Raw genomic sequence first — 26161 nt, forward strand, 5'->3', positions numbered from 1 at the left:
CATGATGAGGTTGAAGGTCTCAGGCAGTACTGTCACCCACATCCCCTCCTCAGCATTTCTGGGGAGGGACAGGATCCTGATTTTCTACCAGGGGCAACCGAAGGTCTGCCACAGGTGCGGTGATCCCCGCCATTTCAGCGCGGGCTGCAAGGTGCAGAAATGTGCCTTGTGTGGTGGGGTAGGACATCTTGCCGCGGCCTGTGGTGACATTAGGTGTCACCTGTGTGGTGACCTAGGTCACCAGTATAGCCGCTGCCCACGGCTCCTTTTCTAACAACATCTCTGGTCAGGCAGGGGATGGCCGTGGGGGGGTCCCTGGCGGTGCATCCTCTGCTGGAGCTGGAGGTGGGGGCGGGAGAGGAGCTGAGGGGCCAGTGAGGGAAGGTGAGGCCACTACATCTGCCCACCAGTGGCAACAGGTGAGGCGCCGTGGGGGTAGGGGGCAGGATAAGCCTCAGGCGACTGGGGTGATGTCTGTCCCCTCCCCTGAAGCGGCAGCCGGAGCCCCTGAGGCCCTGGGGGAGGAAGCGGTGAACGAGGAGATCAGGAGGATGGAGAGGGAGGAGGTGGCTGCTTCTGATGATTCCTCCCAGTATGAAAGTCTGGACGAGGAGGAGGTGGAGCCGCCTAAAAAATCAGGTGACATTAAGGCCAGAAAGAGTCGGAGGAGGAGGAACCGAAAAGGGGCAAAAACATCTAAGCCCCTCCCCCTGGCCACTAAGGTGCCTACGGAAGGGCTCACCGGCTCCCCTCTAATCCCCCTCTCCAACCGGTTCCATGCCCTCGATGACTCTGCTGTGTCGCAGGTCGGGGGCGAGGGACCGGCGGTAACATCTGAGGTGCCTTCAGGGAGTGGCGGGGTCCGTCCTCCGGGGGGCTCACTTTCCTATTGGGGGGGACTGCCCCGGGTCCAGAGGTGAGGAAACCAATACTGGGAAGGAGGTGTCAGGTGCTATGGACACCTCGGTGTCACTAAAGAGGAGGGGAGAGTCTGGCCCCTCCTCTGAAGGTGAGCACAAAAAATCTGGGGGTACGGTCAGAAAGAAGGCCGTCTAACTCAATCACCCATGATGGCGGAACCTACCCGGTTGACTCTGGCGTTGATTAATGTCGCCAGTATAAAGTCAGATACGGCCAGATTTATGGCCTTTGATTTTTTCAACCGAGTTGAGGCTGACATTTTATTTTTGCAGGAGACCAGACTAACGGACATGGGGGCCATTTACAAAGCAAGGAGGGAGTGGAGGTGCGGGCCCTCATACTGGTCTCTTACAGCCGAGCCGTATAGCGGGGTAGCGGTCCTTTTTAAGGCCGTTTTGGTGGAATGAAGACGGGTGATCGAGGTAGAAATGGGGAGGTGCTTGGTCCTTGACGTCTTCATGGGGGGACAGGAGCTCCAGCTCATTAACATCTATGGTCCACAGTCAAGGTGGGACCATAAATGTCTCTTCCTGAAGATCAAGCCCTATCTTTTTACCAACCGGCAGGTGGTCTTCGGTGGGGACTTTAATACTATAACTAGATCCCGTGATAGGGGAGGCCCCGGAGACCGAAGGCTGGCTTTTGATAGTAATACTCTTAATAGCATAGCAAGCGAAGCTCACCTGGTGGATGTCCACATCTGGCACACCCCAGGTCACGGGGGTTTCACCTTTCATAGGGGTAGTTGTAGGTCTAGGATAGATAGGTTTTTTTTAAAGGAGGAAGCCGTCTCTTCTGCAGTGTCCGCTGTTGAGGTGGAATTCTCCGATCACTGTTTCATTTTCTTTCCCTTGAATGTTACAGATACTCCCCGGATAGGGAGAGGCCTATGGAAGCTGAATTCGTCCCTGGTGGAAGAAGCGGATGTAAGACAATCCTTTGAGGATTTTCTTCAGAGCCAGGTACCTCTCTTGGGTCTCTGTAGCAGTAAGTCTGAGTGGTGGGAGATCTTCAAAAGAAGGGTTGCGGGGTTCTTCCGTCAGCTCTCGAGCCTCAGAGGCCTGAACAGGAACCGCCTGTATCGGGAGTTGGGGAAGAAACTCGAGCAGCTTGTCTCGACTGGAGGGGACCGTGAGGAAATCTCCAGGGTGAAGGCCTTGCTGATGGGGTGCCAGTATGATAGGCACACATCCTTAGTTTTTGAGAGTGAGTTCAGGAGGTACCGCTCGCCCGACCCCTACAGGAACTGCAGGATGTCAGTGAGTTGCAAGATGGTAACAGGACTGATTGACAGTATGGGTTCCCTGAACAGATCCAAATCAGGGATCCTGGAGGTGGTCAGATCCTTGTACTCGCACCTCTTGGGAAGGAGGGATCCAGATCGGGATGAGATGTCGGCTTTCCTGGCTGAAACCATCCCTGAACCAGGGGATGACCCTTCTCTTCATGTTTTGGCAGAAGCAATCAGGGAAGAGGAAGTGAGACGGGCCATTGATGGGCTCCGGCCCAAAAAATCGCCCGGTCCGGATGGCTTAACATCCGAGTTTTACAGGACTTTTAGGGACTCTTTGGTCCCCCTCATGACTGAGGTTTTTAATGAATGTCTCTCCTCGGACATTCTTCCCGGTTCAATGAGGAAGTCCGCCCTGATTATCCTGTCAAAGGGTAAAGACTCGTCCCGTATTGAGAATTGGCGTCCCATAGCGCTTCTCAATACGGACCGAAAAGTTCTGGCTAAGGTGCTTTTCAATCGGTTGGTGAAGTTTGCACCCCGGCTCTTTTCGGGGGCCCAGCACTGCTCGGCTCCAGGCCGCAGTACTTTTAGTGCTGTGCTTGATGTCTGGGAGGCAGTGGAGCAGAGCAGGGCAGGTCACTGGAAGGGGCACTTGCTGTCCTTAGATCAGGCGAAGGCCTTTGACCGGGTTAACCATGAGTATCTCTGGTCTGTCCTTCTGAGGTACGGTCTGCCCAGGAGGTTTGTTGATTGGTTGAGAGTGTTATACAATGGGGCAGAGACTTTTCAGCTCGTGAACGGTTGGGTCGGACACCCTTTTGAGGTGAAGTCTGGTGTCCACCAGGGCTGTCCTCTGAGCCCACTGTCATACGTGTTCGCGATCGACCCCTTTTTAAGGAGAGTGGAGCGCGGACCGTTGGTGGAAGTCGGGATGGACCGGGCAGAGCCAGAGGCCACCTTGAGGGTAGTGGCATACCCTGACGACGTTTCCCTTTTTGTGTCCTCGAGAGAGGAGGCAGACTGGGTCATGTCTGAGGTTGAGCGCTACTCTGTGGCATCTGGGTCCATGATCAACCGGGATAAGTGTGAGAGTCTCTGACTGGGAGGGGGAGATCCAAGTTTTGATCTCCCGGACACCCTTCCAGGGCCTCAGGCCACAGCAAAAATTTTAGGCATCAGTTTCAGCCCGGGGGACAATCCCCAGCAAAACTGGGAGGGCAGACATAAGATCGCCGCCCAGAAGGTGGATCAGTGGAAGGGTTGGTCCTTGACCCTGAGGGAAAGGGTTAACCTGGCCAAGGGGTATTTGCTCCCTTTATTAATATACCTGGGCAGCATCTGCATCTTGCCAGAGCCTCTTTGGACGCGGGTCTACAGCCTATTCTTCCAGCTATTATGGGGGAATAGGCTGAACCTAATCAAGAGGGAGGTCACGTACCGCACGAGGAGACTATTCTTCCAGCTATTATGGGGGAATAGGCTGAACCTAATCAAGAGGGAGGTCACGTACCGCACGAGGAGACTAGGAGGGTTGGGTATGGTCAACCCAGTGGTGTTTCTAGTAAACACCTTTCTTAAGGCAAACATTGCCAACCTCTGGTTAGAGAGAGCTCCTCCGTAGGTATTCTCCTGTAGGGTGTGGTTTCAGCCTTTCTTCCTGGAATGGGAGACAGGAGGGCGGGTGAAGGACCTTCGCACGCCTCATGGGCATCTTCCGGATTATGCTACCCTGGTTGTGAAGGTGATCCGCCGGTGGGGTCTGGGAGTGTGGGAGATCAGGACCTTGTCAAGGAGGTTACTTGACAATAGGGTTCTGTTGACCCACTTCCAGAAGCCCCTGGCCCTCAAGGATTGCCCAAGCCGGGATCTAGAGGTGGGGCTCGGGTTATTAAACTCTAAGCGGATCCTCTTGAAGTTTTGGGACTTGGCTTGGCGCTGCTTCCATGGGAGACTGTATGTGAGGGACAACCTGAAGTACAGGAACTCTGATGACCGGGATTGTCCCCGCGAGGAGTGTGGCGGCATGCTTGAAAGCATGGAGCACTTCCTGCTTCGGTGTCCTTTTAATACAGAGGTCTACAAGAGGGTAGGTGCTTCCATTGGCTGGCCCAGGCTGGCAGGCCTTTCCTATGCGGAGTGGGCCTATGGGGCATTCAGGTCCCTTGGTGGCCGAGATCGGGGCCCTGTTTTCTTAGTTAGCTTAGTGACTAGGTTTTACACGTGGAACGCACGGTGTTTAGTGTCCACCCAGCAGAAAGTCCTCCCCCGGGAAGAGTTGATTAGGAACATCCTGGGTGACCTGGCAAAAGTGCGCTCGCTGGAGTATGAGAGGCTGGGTGCAGGGAGGGCTTACCTTCTATGGAGGGGGTTATCATTTAATGTGCCCTAGGGAGAGTTAGGTTCTGTGTGCTTGTGATAGGGTGAGTTTAGTCTTTTTATCTTTTTTTGTAGGGTCAGATAGATGTGTAGAGTCAGGGAGGGACAGGTAGGGACAGTCTTTAGGGACAGGTAGTTAGTATTAGGTTGGTAGTGAGGGTCAGTGAGGGACAGGTAGGGACAGGTAGGGAAAGATTGGTAGGGTGGTAGGGACAGTTTTTTCTTTTTCTTTATTAGAGAGGGATAGGGTGTTGTGTGTTAGATTAGGATGAGAGCCTCTGTAGTCTCCAGTTTCCTGGTGGTGGGCTGCTCCCCTCACATTGTAGTTTTTTGTTTTACAGTATCAGAATCTGAATATGGGGCTTGCAAGCACTGAACTTGGGTCTGATCTTTTGGTACATGGTTAGTAGTTTTCTGGTTAAGTTGTGATGTCATGTAGGTATATGGTTAGTCTGTGTTATATTGTTATTGTTATGTTGTGTATTGTGTATTGTATATAAATTATGTATGTGTATTGCGTGTGTGGGGGTTAGTTTAGGTTGGGTGGGGGGTTTTGGGGGGGAGGGGGGAGGGTTTGTGGTGGTTTTGAGTAAAAATTTGGACGTCCTGAGGGATGCCGGAAAAGTCAAAGGGACCTTTTTGTGTGTTAAATGGCCACAAACTTTAGTGGGACTTTGTTTTGGTAAGGCCACAGACTCTCGTGGGACCTTGGATGTTAAAAAATGGTGGTGGGGAAAAAAACAAAAAAACAAAAAAAAAATAAAAAAATAAAAAATTATAAAAAAAAAAAAAAAAAAAAAAAAAGTTTGCTGTGTATTATGCTTTCGGCCAGATGGCCTATTTCTTTACATTTTTGGCAGTGGGCCAGTTTGTTGTTTTTTTCTTTAGGGTTATTAGTGTATGGGTGTGAATGTGAGTGAATGTTGGAAGGGTTTTTTTTTGGTTAAAAAAAAAAAAAAAGGTTAAGGTCTTCCCTTGCTGGGGGGGATTTTGGGGTAATGGACAACTTATGTTCGAGGAACATTGCAGGACATTTTAACTGGACATTATACTTTGGACTTGTTGGGGTTTCCTTTGGGTTGTGTTTTGTTGGGGTTTTGTATTTTGGGTTTTATATAGTGTGTAATTATGGTTTGTTTTATATTTTTATAATAAAAGAGCTCCAGTTCTGTCTGCTTGTGCTTTTACAGATATTTGTAGAAATAGCCCGAGGTATCAGGGGCCAGGAATCATTTTTTTTTATCTTAATCCTGATTATTTGCTTGAAAAGCAATTCAGAGAACACCGTTTTTCTGCACCTTTTGCTTGTTGGCACTGTAGAATACAGCCATGTCCTTTCCATATTACCGCGCTAAAAATTCAGCTATTTAAAACTGTGGTTTCTCCGTCACATGGACTACATATAATTGCACTGAAAATATTGCCATTTCTGGCCTCCATTGAAATTTTGTTTCAGTGTGTCAGCAAACTAATTGACACGAGGTCGGCACTGTTAAAAATAGTTACCAACAGGCCAGCTATTTAAAACTGTGGTTTGTCCGTCACAAGAATCACATATAAGTTCGCTCCAAATTCAGCCATTTGTAGTGAGAGTGGAAGATATTGTCCTCCATTTAAAATGGGCAAGGCGTGTGACAAGGGACAGAGAACTGGACGTGATGGTAATGGTGCATGCAGAGGCTGAGGCCGTGGGCAAGCTGAATTTGTGCCACAACAAACACCCACATCATCTCGCTCGAGCTTCCTGTCCCAATTAATAGGGGACCGCAGAACACCACTATTGAACACAGAGCAGTGTGAAAAGGTTATTGGTAGAGATGAGCGGTGTTCGACTAGAACTGTTCGCCAATCTCAAATTCGAGCTGTTTTGGGCAGTGTTCGAGTTGTTCGACGAACGCGAAAGATTTGCAAAAAATTCCGCTGTTCGAGGTTATGTTCGATAACTGTTTGTGCACCAAAAGAGTAGAGATGAGCGTTGTTCTACTCGAACTGTTCGCCAATCTCAAATTCGAGCTGTTTTGGGCGGTGTTCGAGCCGTTCGGCGAACACGAACGATTTGAGAAAAATTCGGCTGTTCGAGGTTATGTTCGATAACTGTTCGTGCACCAAAATCATAACTGGATTTTTTCTCAGTAATGATGAAAATTAATGTTAATACGCAGTTTGAGTGTACAGCGGGGTGGGGGGAGGGGCAGGGGATGGATCTCTGCAGGAATAATGAAGATCTCCATTTTTTTTTCTCTTTCCCGCATTTACAGTGGGGAGGTGCAATCTGTCAGCCTATCAGCAGCGCACACACGGAGCGAAGTGCTTTTTTCACACAAGCAAGGGCATGTGTCATTGGCAGTGTATGTCACATGTCCTTGCCCTATAAGACCAAGCCATTTTCCCCGTCGCCACCATTTTCTCACTGCTGCAGCTGCGTGTTAGACGGCACCGCTGTTGCTGTGTGCGCTATACGTTGTTAATTTCAAGCCAATTTTCGCACAAATCTACAGATAGCTTGGGAGTAGGGAATAGTTGTGATTGCAGTCCTTTTAAGGACTAGGTTACAGCATTTCCTACGACTTTTATCAGGCAGGTCTGTGCTCTTAAATAGATAGGTTGTGGGAGTAAAGACTAATTGTAATTGGAGTCCTTTTCAGGACTAGGTTACATCAGTTCTTATCAGTTTTTGCCAGGCAGGTCTGTGCCAGTGCTGTGCAAGTTTTTTTCACAGCATTTGGCTGAATCTAGCAAAGCTAATCCTTTTTGGCCTATTGCAGAGTGTGTTAGTCAGTGGAGTAGCCAATCTGTGTTGCAAGATATACCACCTGTGTATAGAATACCATTTTTTTTACTGCACCTGGTGAAGTAAAATCTTTTGGGCATAGCATCATTCTATTAGTCCATCTATACGGACCTCCATCAGGTTGCAAATTGAATATGATTTTTTTCTGCATCTAGCTCTGAAAAAATATTGGGCTTCTAGTTGTGTGTGGGATTGTTTTATTAGTCCATCTATACTGACCTCCATCAGGTTGCAAACTGCATATATTTTTTTCTGCATCTACCTCTGAAAAAATATTGGGCTTCTAGCTGTGTGTGGGACTTGTTCTATTAATCCATCTATACAGACCTCCATCAGGTTGCAAACTGAATATAATTTTTTTCTGCATCTAGCTCTGAAAAAATATTTGGCCTTCTAGCAGTGTGTGGGACTTTCTCTATTAGTCCATCTATACTGACCTTCATCAGGTTGCAAACTGAATATAATTTTTTTCTGCATCTAGCTCTGAAAAAATATTTGGCCTTCTAGCAGTGTGTGGGACTTTCTCTATTAGTCCATCTATACTGACCTCCATCAGGTTGCAAATTAAAAATAATTTTTATCTGCATCTAGCTCTGAAAAAATATTTGGGCTTCTAGCTGTGTGTGGGACTTGTTCTATTACTCCATCTATACTGACCTCCATCAGGTTGCAAATTGAATATAATTTTTTTCTGCATCTAGCTCTGAAAAAATATTGGGCTTCTAGCTGTGTGTGGGACTTGTTGTATTAGTCCATCTATACTGACCTCCATCAGGTTGCAAACTGAATATATTTTTTTCTGCATCTACCTCTGAAAAAATATTGGGCTTCTAGCTGTGCGTGGGACTTGTTCTATTAATCCATCTATACAGACGTCCATCAGGTTGCAAACTGAATATAATTTTTTTCTGCATCTAGCTCTGAAAAAATATTTGGCCTTCTAGCAGTGTGTGGGACTTTGTCTATTAGTCCATCTATACTGACCTCCATCAGGTTGCAAATTAAAAATAATTTTTATCTGCATCTAGCTCTGAAAAAATATTTAGGCTTCTAGCTGTGTGTGGGACTTGTTCTATTACTCCATCTATACTGACCTCCATCAGGTTGCAAATTGAATATAATTTTTTTCTGCATCTAGCTCTGAAAAAATATTGGGCTTCTAGCTGTGTGTGGGACTCGTTGTATTAGTCCATCTATACTGACCTCCATCAGGTTGCAAACTGAATATATTTTTTTCTGCATCTACCTCTGCATCTACTTCTGAAAAAATATTTGGGATTCTAGCTGTGTGTGGGACTTGTTCTATTAGTCCATCTATACTGACCTCCATCAGGTTGCAAATTGAATATAATTTTTTTCTGCATCTAACCCAGCCAATAGTTTTGGCCTAATACCACAGTTTGTCCACTCAGCTCTGCTCGGTTCCCATCCATTGTTTTTTTGTGCAAACAACTCCGGAGTTGTGAATTAGTTAACCACCAAAATGAGTGGAAAAAGGCCTGCTGCTGGTGGAAAGGGGAATAGGCGTCTTGGGAAGGGGAAAAAAGGTTGTGTCCGTGGGGTAGGTGTTAAAGCAACAGTAACATCTGCAGAAGAAAGACCATCTTCCAGCCAAACTAAAATGTCTACTTCTTTTAGCGGACAATGTGATAAGATCCCTTTCTTACGGCCACGCCAATCGCTACAAATTCCAGATGAGGCACAAAAACAGCAGGTGCTTCAACAGATATCAAGTGCTCCTTTAAGTGGGCTCTCCTCCACATCAACTTCAACATCACAAATACTCCAGTCCTCAAAGGTGTCACCCCAATCGCACTTGCTTCCTCACAGCTCCCAAATCGCCAGCTGCCCGTCTGAGTATGAGGTAGAACAGATGGTTGAGTCTGCAGAGCTGTTTACTCATACCATATCCTGGGAATCAGAGGTCGACTCCAGTGCTTCTGTGAATCCAGACGAGGAAATGATCTGCACTGATGCCCAGAATCTTTATGAGTCGGATCCAGGACCAGACGCAGAAGGTTCTGACCATAATGTAGACCCTCATTCCCAAACTGTATCTCCTGTTGGTGGAGACAATGAGGAAGACGATGATGAGACTCAAATACCTGATTGGAGCGACAACTTTAGTTTTTTGTCAGGGCAGGAACAGGTTGGCTCTGAGGACGACGGGTGTGATCACGCACAGGGTGAGGATGATGAGGTTGGAGATCCCACTTACTGTCAACCCACAGTCAGCCAAGAGATGAGGTCAGCAGAGGAGGTGGAGGAAGATGCTAGTGACGACGAGGTCAGGTTGCGCCTTCCTGGACAGAGACGTAGTACTGGAAGCACGTCAACAACTGCATCCTCAAACACAACTCTGCCTCTCACCACAAGTCGTGGTGGCTCTTCAGGTCGCATGGGTGCTAAGCCTTGCATAGCCTGGGCATTTTTTCAGATCGATAAAGATGACCCAACTCGTGTTATCTGTAACATTTGTCAGCAAAAGCTAAGTAGAGGCCAAAAAATAAATAGTTTGAGTACTTCATGCATGAACCGGCACATGGACATGAAGCATAAGTTGCAGTGGGAAGCTCAGTGTGCTACAATGCGGCCTAGCCGGCCGGGCCAACCACCGTCTGCCATATCTTGTGCATCCGCGGCCTCTTCATCCTCTGTGACTGGGGGGACAGCAGTCACACCTGTTTTGGGGCGCAGACCTGCCACCTCTTTCCCCGCAACAGCCAGAGTGATTGGCAGGTCATCATTTTCTTTGGAGGTGGTAACACCAGCTGGTGTTGAGCGCTGTCCGACATCGATAGCACCACCTTTGGATCAAGGCAACCTAACATGTCCGCCTGCATCTTCCTCACAGACCGGCAGTTTGCCGGGGACACCCTTATCAACCCCGTCTAAGCACAATAGCCAGCCCTCGGTCCCTCAGATGTGGACAAGTAAAAGACCATTTCCTCCTAGCCATGAGAAAGCTAAGAGGTTGAATTTCACCATCTGCAAGCTCTTGGCTACAGAAATGCTGCCTTTCCGCCTGGTGGACACAGAGGATTTTCGAGACCTTATGTCCGTCGCAGTGCCCCAGTACCAGATGCCCAGTCAGCACTATGTGTGACAGGGTGCATTTCACCACAGACACTTGGACGAGTAGGCATGGACAGGGGCGTTACATGTCGCTGACTGGGCACTGGGTAACTATGGTGACAGCAGGACAAGGGGCTGCTGTCCAAGTCTTGCCGTCCCCACGAGTTGTGCGTCAATCCTCTTTATGTCAAAGTTCCTCCACTGCTTCTGCCTCCTCAACCTCCTCTCGGTCTTCCACCTGCACCCAAAGCCTGTCTGGTCATGCCACAAGCTTTCTAACTGCGCAGAAGGGATCCTGCACACCTCCTTACTATGCTGGCATTAGGGCTCAACGTCATCAGGCGGTTTTTACTTTGAAATGTCTGGGAAATGTGAGTCACACAGCTGAGGAGATGTGGTCAGCTCTGGAGAACCAATTTCATGAATGGTTGTCTCCACTGGACCTGAAACCAGGGAAGGCCGTGTGCGACAATGCTGCAAACCTTGGTGTGGCCCTTCGCTGGGGCAATGTCACACACGTGCCTTGTATGGCTCACGTGTTGAATCTGGTTGTCCAGCAATTTTTAGCCCACTATCCCAGACTAGATGGCCTTCTGCAGAGGGCACGGTCGCTGTGTGCTCACTTTCGCCGTTCGCATCCCGCAGCTCAGCGACTTACATCTCTACAGAAGTCGTTGGGCCTGCCACTTCACCGGCTAAAATGCGATGTGCCTACCCGGTGGAATTCAACTCTGCACATGTTGCAGCGACTGTGGCAGCACCGACAAGCCCTGGTGCAATACGTTCTGACGTATAGCCTGGGCCAACGAGATCCAGACGTGGGGCAAATCACGCTGGAGGAGTGGTCTCAGATCAGGGACCTATGCACCCTTCTGCACAGTTTTGAAATGGCGACGAAGATGTTTAGTGCTGACGATGCCATTATCAGCATGACTATTCCGGTGATTTACATGCTGGAGCACATGTTAAACAGAATTCGGAGTCAGGTGGTGGCACAAGAGGAGGTGGAGGAAGTAGAGGAGGAGGAGTTGTATGCGGAAAGGCTAACATCTGCAAGGTCCAGACGGTCGGCAGCACCAAGGCGGCAGGCATGTGAGGGTGGGGGAGATGGTTTTACCAGGGCGCATGGTAGCAGCCAAACTAGTGAGGAAGGTGCAGGAGCCCAGGAAGAAGTGGAGGATGAACTGATGGAAGACTCATCAGATGAGGGAGACCTTGATCACATTTCTGTTGTGCGAGGTTGGGGGGAGAGGACAGAGGAAGGAAGCATGATTGTTACCTCGCCACCAACACAACAGGGACTTGGTGCTCCTGGATGCGCAACACACATGAGTGCCTTCTTGCTGCACTACCTGCAACATGACCCTCGAATTGGGAGAATTAGAAATAATCCTGACTACTGGGTTGCCACACTGTTAGATCCCCGGTACAAAAGTAAATTTTCAGAAATTATTCCTGCCATAGAAAGGGATGCACGCATGCAGGAGTATCAGCAGAGACTGTTGCAGAATCTTACATGTGCTTTTCCACAAAACACCAGTGGTGCACGTATGGAATCTCACAGTTCCAACTTGCCAACCGTGGGACCGTCAAGTGTTCAGCACTCAAACCATAACAGAACCACAGTATCTGCTGGTAACATCAATTTTGCGCAATCATTTCACCACTTTTTTAGCCCATCCTTTGCAAGGCCACAGGAGGCAAGAAGTTTGACACATAGTCAACGCCTAGAGACGATGGTACAGGAGTATCTCCAAGTAAACATTGAAGCCATGACTGTGTCACTGGACCCTTGCTCTTTTTGGGCTTCCAATCTGGATAAATGGCCGGAGCTAGCCACTTACGCCTTGGAGATCCTGTCATGCCCCGCAGCCAGCGTTCTGTCTGAACGTGTGTTCAGCGCTGCTGGTGGTGTGCTGACAGATAAGCGCACGCGGCTCTCCACTGATAATGTAGACAGACTCACGTTCATAAAGATGAACAAATCATGGATCCGAAACGACTTTTCTACCCCTGTGTCATCCTGGGGAGAGTAAAAGATGGATGATTGGTTAAAATCACCCTACCAACCGTTTTAAGCTTTCAAATTACTAATCATGTTTATCTGTATCTTGACTGGAAAATAATTTGGGCTTTGTAGCAGTGTGCAGCACTGATTCTATTAGGCCATCTATAATAAGCTCCACCAGATTTAAAATTACTAATCATGTTTATCTGTATCTTGGCTGGAAAATAATTTGGGCTTTGTAGCAGTGTGCAGCACTGATCCTATTAGGCCATCTATACTAAGCTCCACCAGATTTAAAATTAATAATAATTTTTAGCTGCATCTAGCCCGGAAAATAATTTTGGGGCTCCGAGATGCGCAAGACACATAAGTGCCTTCTTGCTGCACTACCTGCAACATGACCCTCATATTGTCAGAATTCGAAGTAATCATGACTACTGGGTTGCCACACTCTTAGATCCGCCAAACTTTTCGATCAACCTTTTCATTTTAATAAAGACCAAAAAAATGGTCATTTTTGAAATTATAAGCATTAGCAGGTTATTAGTAGTGTTGAGCCACCCCCGTAGTGTTCGAGTTCGGTTCGGTTCGTCGAACTGTTCGTCGAACACCTTCGAACACCGTTAAATACAATGGCAGGCAAACAAAAATACATAGAAACACATAGAAAACACCTTCAAAGGTGTCCAAAAGCTGACAAACTGCTCAGAAGACATAACTAACACATGGAAAAGTGACAAGTACATATAGTCATGCGAAAATAAAAGAGGTGGAGGAGTAAAAGGAGGGGGAGACACAGATATAGGCATGTCATGCCCTTCTAAAATCCAAAAAGTGAGAAGCCGACACGGCCAGTCCGCTCCTGCCCGTGCCACCTCCGTGTCGCCTGGTTTGTGCCAGAGCCGCGGTGAACCTTGATGGCCAGCCCCCCTCTCCCAATACTGGTGCCTGTCCGCTGGTGGGTCGAGCGAGCCCCCATGTGGTGGAGGCAGCTCTAAGCTTTTTAATTTAAATTGTCTCTCTAATTTGAATGAATACACTTTAAATCCATTTACAAGGATCTATTGGAGGGCAAGTCTCATGCCAGCAGCCGCGTAATTCCAGCTCCAGTAGCGTCCACTAAAGCTGCTGCAGTTAAAAAGCTTTTATAAGGATCGAGCTCGGCTGTCCACCGCAAGGCATCCTACTGCCAGTCCCAGCCCCTATGCCTTGGGGTGCCTCCTGATGCTCTTCACTAAGTATCCCATGGTCCCGAAGCATTTCCTTTGAAAAAATTAAGTGTCTAAACTACAGGTGGTGTAGCTTGCTTAACAGCCGGGATAATCCGCTGACTAGCAGACACTGCTACTAGGCACAAAGTATTTCCTGGGCTAGATTCAGTTAAAAATTTGTAATTAGATACTCTCGTTGGATGCTGAGAAAGCATTCCATATAGTCTCCTGGCACGCCATATATGATTCTCTTAAAAAGCTTGGGGTAGGGGTCTAGGGGACCCTTTTATAGCCAAAATCACGGCCCTGTATCACAATACGTCACCTAGGCTGAAGATAAATGGAACTGTAGCACCCTGAGGGCTCGGTTGCTACAGAGGTATTGCACCTCACCCAGAGGTGTGACATCTCACTCTCAGGTAAGGATGGAGTGTGGATCAGGACCCGACACCTGCATGCATTACACCACATTGCCGTGGGGCAGGGCGACCAATATGCCCCTGAGATGGGCACGACAGTCCCTGTCCCTGGCTGGAGTGGGGGGAGGGAACACTGAGGAAGGGGAACCCTGTAGTGCAGGAGCAGGGAGGAAGCAGTTACTGGGTGCATTGAGAAGGGAGTATAAAAGGTGGGCACCATCTTAGTTCAGTGCAGAGAAGTCTGAGCAGAAGTGGCAGGGAGCAGGGGCTCTGCATGAGCTCTGCTCCGGAGGTGGGCCTAGTAACAGAGGCCCAGGCCTGGAAGAGGGAGAAGGAAGGAAGAGGAGCGGAGAAGGCTCCAGGAACGAGGAATGAAGGGATCCCAGGGGTGCGGACGGGCGAGTCGCCACCGCACGCCCGAATCCACCTGCGTGGAGGGGTCAGGCCAAAGGGGGAGACCGGTCCCCGAACTAGTGGAGGCAGGAAACGACCCTCAGCTAGAAACCGGAGGCTCTGACATTTTATGTGGCGCAGCCCCTCGCTACACCCGCTAGGAAGGCACCACATAGGGTCAGGGAAACTGGCGCCAAGTTTACCAAGAGGAGGCCCGAGGCAGCCGGACAGAAGTGTTGGTAAGAAAGGCCAGACAAAGGACACACAAAGGGGGTCCTGTGAAGTGCTCCAAAGTTATCTGGGAGTTGTCTGAGCCCCTCACCTGGTGAGCACAGTACGACGTGGGCAGCCGTTACCTGCAGACGTGGTCTGGATAATAAGAACTGTGAGTAAAGGCCCTGAACTGCATCACTGACTCCGTGTCGTTACTGCTGCTGCCCTGCACCATCACCCCCATCCTCCGCATACACTGCCCTGAGGCTATACTCCTCCCGTGGGGAGTTATGCTACGCTCTGCTGCACCCACAACACCAGCCTCAGCGGTCTGCCCTGTAGCGGCGGTTCACTCTGACCGCAATCCACGGGTGGCGTAGTCGTACATTTAAACATCAAAACCACATAAATAGTTCCGCCAATGGTTTGACAACCCTGAGCCACGGAACCGGGTCGCCGCCACGAAGACTACAACCACCAGCATCCACCAAAAAGGGTCCGGCTCCGGGTGTCCCAAGGCCCAGGGGGTGCGTCAGAACATTTTCATCACCTTTCACAATCACCAATGGGACAAGGCAGGGATGTCCTCTGTCCCCTCTCTTATACATCCTAGTGACGGAGCACCTGCTCTCATCAATTCGCCATAACCCCAATATTAGGTGGATTGAGGTGGGAGGCACCGAGTACAAGTGCTCTCTATTTGCTGATGATGTCCTAGTATATATCACTCAATCACATATATCCATCCATGCTGTTATGGCTGAAATAGATCACTTTGTTACATGGTCAAATTTTAAAATCAATGCAGCGAAGTCTGAGGCCCTCGATGTCTCCCTCCCCAAATCCATATAGGATTCCATCCAGTCCAACTTTCCCTTTGCCTGGCCCTCACAGGGTATCAAATACTTAGGAATTCCTATTCATAGAGACCTCTCCCATCTATGTTATCTTAATTTTGGGCCCTTTATTGAACAACTCCATACAGACCACGGTTGGCAAGTTAGAACTGTAAGATTCACTACGTGAACCGCTGGTGTTTTGTGGAAAAGCACATGTACACTGCGTTCCAAATTATTATGCAAAAAGTGTTTAGGAGTGATAAGGGAAGAATTTGTTTGTTTGTCAGTTAAATTCATTGATGGTGATGTGTGTCAGGGCTCTTTATATCACTGTAAGCAATTGCAGACACCTGTGCTAATTAGTTTGGCAGGTGTGTCCAATGAAAGGCAAGACTACTTAAGAAGGCTCTCTCACATTATTAAGCAGCCTACATTTTCTGCCAAAATGGGAAAGAAAAAGGATGTGTCGGCTGCTGAGAAGCAACAAATTGTGGAGTGTTTAGGTCAAGGCATGACTACAATCAACATTGTGCGATGATCAGGATGAAGTGTCTTGGCAATCAAGAAGTATGTAGCTGATTCACAGTACACACGTGTGCGTGCTGATAAGGGCAAATTGAGGACTCTTTCCTACAGGCAATTACGTCAGGTTGAAAGAGCAGCGGCAAAAAAGCCTTGTCATAGCAGCAGACAAGTTTTTGAAGCTGCTTGTGCCTCCAACGTCCCCCGAACAACAAGATGCAGGGTCCTTCAGAGGTTTGCAGCTGTGCATACGCCATCCTGTCGACCTCCTCTATCCACTTCACACAAGCAGAAACGGCTCGAGTGGGCCAAACATTACAGTGCCTACAAGTAGTATTCAACCCCCTGCAGATTTAGCTGGTTGACACATGCGGAATTAACTTGGCATTGTGACATTTGTACTGTAGATCAGCCTGGAAGTGGGAAATGCACTGCAGCAACTTTTGTTTTTTTTTTGTTTTTGTTTTTTTTTTAAAAACGTTAAAAGTTAATTCAGAGTGTCATTTATTGTTCAACCCCTCAAACCACAAGAATTCTGTTTGGTCCCCCTAAAGTATTAAGAAGTAGTTCAGGCACCAAGAATAATGAGCTTCACATGTGTGGATTAAAGATCTCTTTTGCCAGCCTTTTCTGACTATTTAAGACCCTCCCCAAACTTGTGAACAGCACTCAGACATGGTCAACATGGGAAAGACAAAAGAGCATTCCAAGGCCATCAGAGACAAGATCGTGGAGGGTCACAAGGCTGGCAAGGGGTACAAAACCCTTTCCAAGGAGTTAGGCCCACCTGTCTCCACTGTTGGGAGCATCATCCGTAAGTGGAAGGCTTATGGAACTACTGTTAGCCTTCCACGGCCTGGACAGCCTTTGAAAGTGTCCTCCCTTGCCGAGGCCAGGCTTGTCCGAAGAGTCAAGGCTAACCCAAGGACAACAAGGAAGGAGCTCCGGGAAGATCTCATGGCAGTGGGGACATTGGTTTCAGTCAATATCATAAGTAACGTACTCCACCGCAATGGTCTCCGTTCCAGACGAGCCCGTAAGGTACCTTTACTTTCAAAGCGTCATGTCAAGGCTCGTCTACAGTTTGCTCATGATCACTTGGAGGACTCTGAGACAGACTGGTTCAAGGTTCTATGGTCTGATGAGACCAAGATGGAGATCTTTGGTGCCAACAACACACGTGACGTTTGGAGACTGGATGGCACTGCATACGACCCCAAGAATACCATCCCTACAGTCAAGCATGGTGGTGGCAGCATCATGCTGTGGGGCTGTTTCTCTGCCAAGGGGCCTGGCCATCTGGTCCGCATCCATGGGAAGATGGATAGCACGGCCTACCTGAAGATTTTGGCCAAGAACCTCCGCTCCTCCATCAAGGATCTTAAGATGGGTCGTAATTTCATCTTCCAACAAGACAACGACCCAAAGCACACAGCCAAGAAAACCAAGGCCTGGTTCAAGAGGGAAAAAGTCAAGGTGTTGGAGTGGCCTAGTCAGTCTCCTGACCTTAACCCAATTGAAAACTTGTGGAAGGAGCTCAAGATTAAAGTCCACATGAGACACCCAAAGAACCTAGATAACTTGGAGAAGATCTGCATGGAGGAGTGGGCCAAGATAACTCCACAGACCTGTGCCGGCCTGATCAGGTCTTATAAAAGACGATTATTAGCTGTAATTGCAAACAAGGGTTATTCCACAAAATATTAAACATAGGGGTTGAATAATAATTGACCCACACTTTTATGTTTAAAATTTAATAAAATTCAACTGAGCAACATAACTTTTTGGTTTGTAAGATTTATGCTTCTGTTCATAAATCCTACTCTCGTTTGCAGTTTGAAGGCTCTAACTTATTTGCATCTTATCAAACCAGCTAAATCTGCAGGGGGTTGAATACTACTTGTAGGCACTGTACATGAAGACTGATTTCAAAACAGTTTTGTTCACGGATGAGTGCCATGCAGCGCTCGATGGTCCAGATGGATGGAGTGGAGGATGGCTGGTTGATGGACACCCCACGCAAACACGGCTACAGCGCCAACAAGGAGGAGGTGGAGTAATGTTTTGGGCTGGAATCATGGGGAGAGAGATTGTCGGCCCCTTTAGGATCCCTGAAGGCGCTAAAGATGAACTCCATAATGTATGTGGATTTTCTCAAACAGCACTTCCTGCCATGGTTCAAGAAGAAGAACCGTGTATTTCACAGCAAGATCATTTTTCTGCATGATAATGCACCATCTCATGCTGCACATAAAACATCTGCATCTCTGGCTGATATGGGCATAAAAGGGGACAAACTTATGGTGTGACCCCCATGCTCCCCTGACCTCTACCCCATTCAGAACCTTTGGAGCATCATTAAAAGGAGTGTCTATGATGGCGGGAGGCAGTTCACATCTAAGCAACAGCTCTGGGAGGGTATTCTGTCCTCATGCAAAACAATTGAAGCAGAAACCATCCAAAACCTGACAAATTCAATGGACGAGAGAGTTCAGAAGCTCCTTTCGAACAAGGGGTCCTATATGAAAATGTAACATCACCTAGAATAAAGTTTTGAGTTGAAAACTGTTTGATTTCAGTTTCTAACAACCTGCTAATGCTTACAATTTCAAAAATGACCATTTTTTGGGTTTTTATTAAAATGAAAAGGTTGATCGAAAAGTTTGGGGGATCTAAGAGTGTGGCAACCCAGTAGTCATGATTACTTCGAATTCTGACAATATGAGGGTCATGCTGCAGGTAGTGCAGCAAGAAGGCACTTATGTGTCTTGCGCATCTCGGAGCCCCAAAATTATTTTCCGGGCTAGATGCAGCTAAAAATTATTTTTAATTTTAAATCTGGTGAAGCTTTAGTATAGATGGCCTAATAGGATCAGTGCTGCACATTGCTACAAAGCCCAAATTATTTTCCAGTCAAGATACAGATAAACATGATTAGTAATTTGAAAGCTTAAAACGGTTGGTAGGGTGATTTTAACCAATCATCAAGCTTTTACTCTCCCCAGGATGACACAGGGGTAGAAAAGTCGTTTCGGATCCATGATTTGTTCATCTTTATGAACGTGAGTCTGTCTACATTATCAGTGGAGAGCCGCGTGCGCTTATCTGTCAGCACACCACCAGCAGCGCTGAACACACGTTCAGACAGAACGCTGGCTGCGGGGCATGACAAGATCTCCAAGGCGTAAGTGGCTAGCTCCGGCCATTTATCCAGATTGGAAGCCCAAAAAGAGCAAGGGTCCAGTGACACAGTCGTAGCTTCAATGTTTACTTGGAGATACTCCTGTACCATCGTCTCTAGGCGTTGACTATGTGTCAGACTTCTTGTCTCCTGTGGCCTTGCAAAGGATGGGCTAAAAAAGTGGTGAAATGATTCCGCAAAATTGATGTTACCAGCAGATACTGTGGTTCTGTTACGGTTTGAGTGCTGAACACTAGACGGTCCCACAGTTGGCAAGTTGGAACTGTGAGATTCACTACGTGCACCACTGGTATTTTGTGGAAAAGCACATGTAAGATTCTGCAACAGTCTCTGCTGATACTCCTGCATGCGTGCATCCCTTTCTATGGCAGGAATAATTTCTGCAAATCTACTTTTGTACCGGGGATCTAACAGTGTGGCAACCCAGTAGTCAGGATTATTTCTAATTCTCACAATTCGAGGGTCATGTTGCAGGTAGTGCAGCAAGAAGGCACTCATGTGTGTTGCGCATCCAGGAGCACCAAGTCCCTGTTGTGTTGGTGGCGAGGTAACAATCATGCTTCCTTCCTCTGTCCTCTCCCCCCAACCTCGCACAACAGAAATGTGATCAAGGTCTCCCTCATCTGATGAGTCTTCCATCAGTTCGTCCTCCACTTCTTCCTGGGCTCCTGCACCTTCCTCACTAGTTTGGCTGCTACCATGCGCCCTGGTAAAACCATCTCCCCCACCCTCACATGCCTGCCGCCTTGGTGCTGCCGACCGTCTGGACCTTGCAGTTGTTAGCCCTTCCGCATACATCTCCTCCTCCTCTACTTCCTCCACCTCCTCTTGTGCCACCACCTGACTCCGAATTCTGTTTAACATGTGCTCCAGCATGTAAATCACCGGAATAGTCATGCTGATAATGGCATCGTCAGCACTAAACATCTTCGTCGCCATTTCAAAACTGTGCAGAAGGGTGCATAGGTCCCTGATCTGAGACCACTCCTCCAGCGTGATTTGCCCCACCTCTGAATCTCGTTGGCCCAGGCTATACGTCAGAACGTATTGCACCAGGGCTTGTCGGTGCTGCCACAGTCGCTGCAACATGTGCAGAGTTGAATTCCACCGGGTAGGCACATCGCATTTTAGCCGGTGAAGTGGCAGGCCCAACGACTTCTGTAGAGATGTAAGTCGCTGAGCTGCGGGATGCGAACGGCGGAAGTGAGCACACAGCGATCGTGCCCTCTGCATAAGGCCATCTAGTCTGGGATAGTGGGCTAAAAATTGCTGGACAACCAGGTTCAACACGTGAGCCATACAAGGCACGTGTGTGACATTGCCCCGGCAAAGGGCCGCACCCAGGTTTGCAGCATTGTCGCACACGGCCTTCCCTGGTTTCAGGTCCAGTGGAGACAACCATTCATGAAATTGGTTCTCCAGAGCTGACCACAACTCCTCAGCTGTGTGATTCACATTTCCCAGACATTTCAATGTAAAAACCGCCTGATGACGTTGAGCCCTACTGCCAGCATAGTAAGGAGGTGTGCAGGATCCCTTCTGCGCAGTTAGAAAGCTTGTGGCATGACCAGACAGGCTTTGGGTGCAGGTGGAAGACCGAGAGGAGGTTGAGGAGGCAGAAGCAGTGGAGGAACTTTGACATAAAGAGGATTGCCGCACAACTCGTGGGGACGGCAAGACTTGGACAGCAGCCCCTTGTCCTGCTGTCACCATAGTTACCCAGTGCCCAGTCAGCGACATGTAATGCCCCTGTCCATGCCTACTCATCCAAGTGTCTGTGGTGAAATGCACCCTGTCACACATAGAGTTTCTCAAAGAAGCGGTGATGTTGTGTGCGACATGCTGGTGGAGCGCAGGCACACCTTTCTTTGAGAAGTAGTGCCGACTGGGCATCTGGTACTGGGGCACTGCGACGGACATAAGGTCTCGAAAATCCTCTGTGTCCACCAGGCGGAAAGGCAGCATTTCTGTAGCCAAGAGCTTGCAGATGGTGAAATTCAACCTCTTAGCTTTCTCATGGCTAGGAGGAAATGGTCTTTTACTTGTCCACATCTGAGGGACCGAGGGCTGGCTATTGTGCTTAGACGGGGTTGATAAGGGTGTCCCCGGCAAACTGCCGGTCTGTGAGGACGATGCAGGCGGACATGTTAGGTTGCCTTGATCCAAAGGTGGTGCTATCGATGTCGGACAGCGCTTAAAACCAGCTGGTGTTCCCACCTCCAAAGAAAATGATGACCTGCCAATCACGCTGGCTGTTGCGGGTAAAGAGGTGGCAGGTCTGCGCCCCAAAACAGGTGTGACTGCTGTCCCCCCAGTCACAGAGGATGAAGAGGCCGCGGATGCACAAGATATGGCAGACGGTGGTTGGCCCGGCCGGCTAGGCCGCATTGTAGCACACTGAGCTTCCCACTGCAACTTATGCTTCATGTCCATGTGCCGGTTCATGCATGAAGTACTCAAACTATGTAGTTTTTGGCCTCTACTTAGCTTTTGCTGACAAATGTTACAGATAACACGAGTTGGGTCATCTTTATCGATCTGAAAAAATGCCCAGGCTATGCAAGGCTTAGCACCCATGCGACCTGAAGAGCCACCACGACTTGTGGTGAGAGGCAGTGTTGTGTTTGAGGATGCAGTTGTTGACGTGCTTCCAGTACTACGTCTCTGTCCAGGAAGGCGCAACCTGACCTCGTCGTCACTAGCATCTTCCTCCACCTCCTCTGCTGACCTCATCTCTTGGCTGACTTTGGGTTGACAGTAAGTGGGATCTCCAACCTCATCATCATCACCCTGTGCGTTATCACACCCGTCGTCCTCAGAGCCAACCTGTTCCTGCCCTGACAAAAAACTAAAGTTGTCGCTCCAATCAGGTATTTGAGTCTTATCATCGTCTTCCTCATTGTCTCCACCACCAGGAGTTGCAGTTTGGGAATGAGGGTCTACATTATGGTCAGAACCTTCTGCGTCTGGTCCTGGATCCGACTCATAAAGATTCTGGGCATCAGTGCAGATCATTTCCTCGTCTGGATTCACAGAAGCGCTGGAGTCGACCTCTGATTCCCAGGCTATAGTATGAGTAAACAGCTCTGCAGACTCAACCATCTGTTCTACCTCACACTCAGACGGGCAGCTGGAGATTTGGGAGCTGTGAGGAAGCAAGTGAGATTGGGGTGACACCTTTGAGGACTGGAGTATTTGTGATGTTGAAGTTGATGTGGAGGAGAGCCCACTTAAAGGAGCACTTGATATCCGTTGAAGCACCTGCTGTTTTTGTGCCTCATCTGGAATTTGTAGCGATTGGCGTGGCCATAAGAAAGGGATCTTATCACATTGTCCGCTAAAAGAAGTAGACATTTTAGTTTGGATGGAAGATGGTCTTTCTTCTGCAGATGTTACTGTTGCTTTAACACCTACCCCACGGACACAACCTTTTTTCCCCTTCCCAACACGCCTATTCCCCTTTACACCAGCAGCAGGCCTTTTTCCACTCATTTTGGTGGTTAACTAATTCACAACTCTGGAGTTGTTTGCACAAAAAAACAAGGGATGGTAACCGAGCAGAGCTGAGTGGCCAAACGGTGGTATTAGGCCAAAACTATTGGCTGGGTTAGATGCAGAAAAAAATTATATTCAATTTGCAACCTGATGGAGGTCAGTATAGATGGACTAATACAACAAGTCCCACACACAGCTAGAAGCCCAATATTTTTTCAGAGGTAGATGCAGAAAAAAATATATTCAGTTTGCAACCTGATGGAGGTCAGTATAGATGGACTAACAGAGAAAGTCCCACACACTGCTAGAAGGCCAAATATTTTTTCAGAGCTAGATGCAGAAAAAAATTATATTCAGTTTGCAACCTGATGGAGGTCAGTATAGATGGACTAATACAACAAGTCCCACACACAGCTAGAAGCCCAATATTTTTTCAGAGGTAGATGCAGAAAAAAATATATTCAGTTTGCAACCTGATGGAGGTCAGTATAGATGGACTAATACAACAAGTCCCACACACAGCTAGAAGCCCAATATTTTTTCAGAGGTAGATGCAGAAAAAAATATATTCAGTTTGCAACCTGATGGAGGTCAGTATAGATGGACTAATACAACAAGTCCCACACACAGCTAGAAGCCCAAATATTTTTTCAGAGGTACTGTAGATGCAGATAAAAATTATTTTTAATTTGCAACCTGATGGAGGTCAGTATAGATGGACTAATAGAGAAAGTCCGACACACTGCTAGAAGGCCAAATATTTTTTCAGAGCTAGATGCAGAAAAAAATTATATTCAGTTTGCAACCTGATGGAGGTCAGTATAGATGGACTAACAGAGAAAGTCCCACACACTGCTAGAAGGCCAAATATTTTTTCAGAGCTAGATGCAGAAAGAAATTATATTCAGTTTGCAACCTGATGGAGGTCTGTATAGATGGATTAATAGAACAAGACCCACACACAGCTAGAAGCCCAATATTTTTTCAGAGGTAGATGCAGAAAAAAATATATTCAGCTTGCAACCTGATGGAGGTCAGTATAGATGGACTAATACAACAAGTCCCACACACAGCTAGAAGCCCAAATATTTTTTCAGAGGTACTGTAGATGCAGATAAAAATTATTTTTAATTTGCAAACTGATGGAGGTCAGTATAGATGGACTAATAGAGAAAGTCCGACACACTGCTAGAAGGCCAAATATTTTTTCAGAGCTGGATGCAGAAAAAAATTATATTCAGTTTGCAACCTGATGGAGGTCAGTATAGATGGACTAACAGAGAAAGTCCCACACACTGCTAGAAGGCCAAATATTTTTTCAGAGCTAGAAGCATACAAAAAATTATTTTGAATTTGCAACCTGATGGAGGTCAGTATAGGTGGACTAATAGAACAAGTCCCACACACTGCTAGAAGGCCAAATATTTTTTCAGAGCTAGATGCAGAAAAAAAATTATATTCAGTTTGCAACCTGATGGAGGTCTGTATAGATGGATTAATAGAACAAGACCCACACACAGCTAGAAGTCCAATATTTTTTCAGAGGTAGATGCAGAAAAAAATATATTCAGCTTGCAACCTGATGGAGGTCAGTATAGATGGACTAATACAACAAGTCCCACACACAGCTAGAAGCCCAATATTTTTTCAGAGGTAGATGCAGAAAAAAATATATTCAGTTTGCAACCTGATGGAGGTCAGTATAGATGGAGTAATAGAACAAGTCCCACACACAGCTAGAAGCCCAAATATTTTTTCAGAGGTACTGTAGATGCAGATAAAAATTATTTTTAATTTGCAACCTATTGGAGGTCAGTATAGATGGACTAATAGAGAAAGTCCGACACACTGCTAGAAGGCCAAATATTTTTTCAGAGCTAGATGCAGAAAAAAATTATATTCAGTTTGCAACCTGATGGAGGTCAGTATAGATGGACTAACAGAGAAAGTCCCACACACTGCTAGAAGGCCAAATATTTTTTCAGAGCTAGATGCAGAAAAAATTATATTCAGTTTGCAACCTTATGGAGGTCTGTATAGATGGATTAATAGAACAAGACCCACACACAGCTAGAAGCCAAATATTTTTTCAGAGGTAGATGCAGAAAAAAATATATTCAGTTTGCAACCTGATGGAGGTCAGTATAGATGGACTAATACAACAAGTCCCACACACAGCTAGAAGCCCAATATTTTTTCAGAGGTAGATGCAGAAAAAAATATATTCAGTTTGCAACCTGATGGAGGTCAGTATAGATGGACTAATACAACAAGTCCCACACACAGCTAGAAGCCCAAATATTTTTTCAGAGGTACTGTAGATACAGATAAAAATTATTTTTAATTTGCAACCTGATGGAGGTCAGTATAGATGGACTAATAGAGAAAGTCCGACACACTGCTAGAAGGCCAAATATTTTTTCAGAGCTAGATGCAGAAAAAAATTATATTCAGTTTGCAACCTGATGGAGGTCAGTATAGATGGACTAATAGAATGATGCTATGCCCAAAAGATTTTACTTCACTAGGTGCAGTAAAAAAATTGGTATTCTATACACAGGTGGTATATCTTGCAACACAGATAGGCTACTCCACTGACTAACACACTCTGCAATAGGCCAAAAAGGATTAGCTTTGCTAGATTCAGCCAAATGCTGTGAAAAAAACTTGCACAGCACTGGCACAGACCTGCCTGGCAAAAACTGATAGGAACTGATGTAACCTAGTCCTGAAAAGGACTCCAATTACAATTAGTCTTTACTCCCACAATCTATCTATTTAAGAGCACAGACCTCCCTGATAAAAGTCGTAGGAAATGCTGTAACCCAGTCCTTAAAAGGACTGCAATCACAACTATTCCCTACTCCCAAGCTATCTGTATATTTGTGTGAAAATTGGCTTGAAATTAACAAGGTATAGCGCACACAGCAACAGCGGTGCCGTCTAACACGCAGCTGCAGCAGTGAGAAAATGGTGGCGACGGGGAAAATGGCTTGGTCTTATAGGGCAAGGACATGTGACATACACTGCCAATGACACATGCCCTTGCTTGTGTGAAAAAAAGCACTTCGCTCCGTGTGTGCGCTGCTGATAGGCTGACAGATTGCACCTCCCCACTGTAAATGCGGGAAAGAGAAAAAAAAATGGAGATTTTCATTGTTCCTGCAGAGATCCATCCCCTGCCCCTCCCCCCACCCCGCTGTACACTCAAACTGCGTATTAACATTAATTTTCATCATTACTGAGAAAAAATCCAGTTATGATTTTGGTGCACGAACAGTTATCGAACATAACCTCGAACAGCCGAATTTTTCTCAAATTGTTCGTGTTCGCCGAACGGCTCGAACACCGCCCAAAACAGCTCGAATTTGAGATTGGCGAACAGTTCGAGTAGAACAACGCTCTTCTCTAGTTATTAGAAACTGAAATCAAACAGTTTTCAACTCAAAACTTTATTCTAGG

Source organism: Phyllobates terribilis, unplaced genomic scaffold (assembly GCF_046119375.1).
Source record: "Phyllobates terribilis strain yellow unplaced genomic scaffold, ASM4611937v1 Scaffold_3__8_contigs__length_932513732, whole genome shotgun sequence".
NCBI lineage: Eukaryota > Metazoa > Chordata > Amphibia > Anura > Dendrobatidae > Phyllobates > Phyllobates terribilis.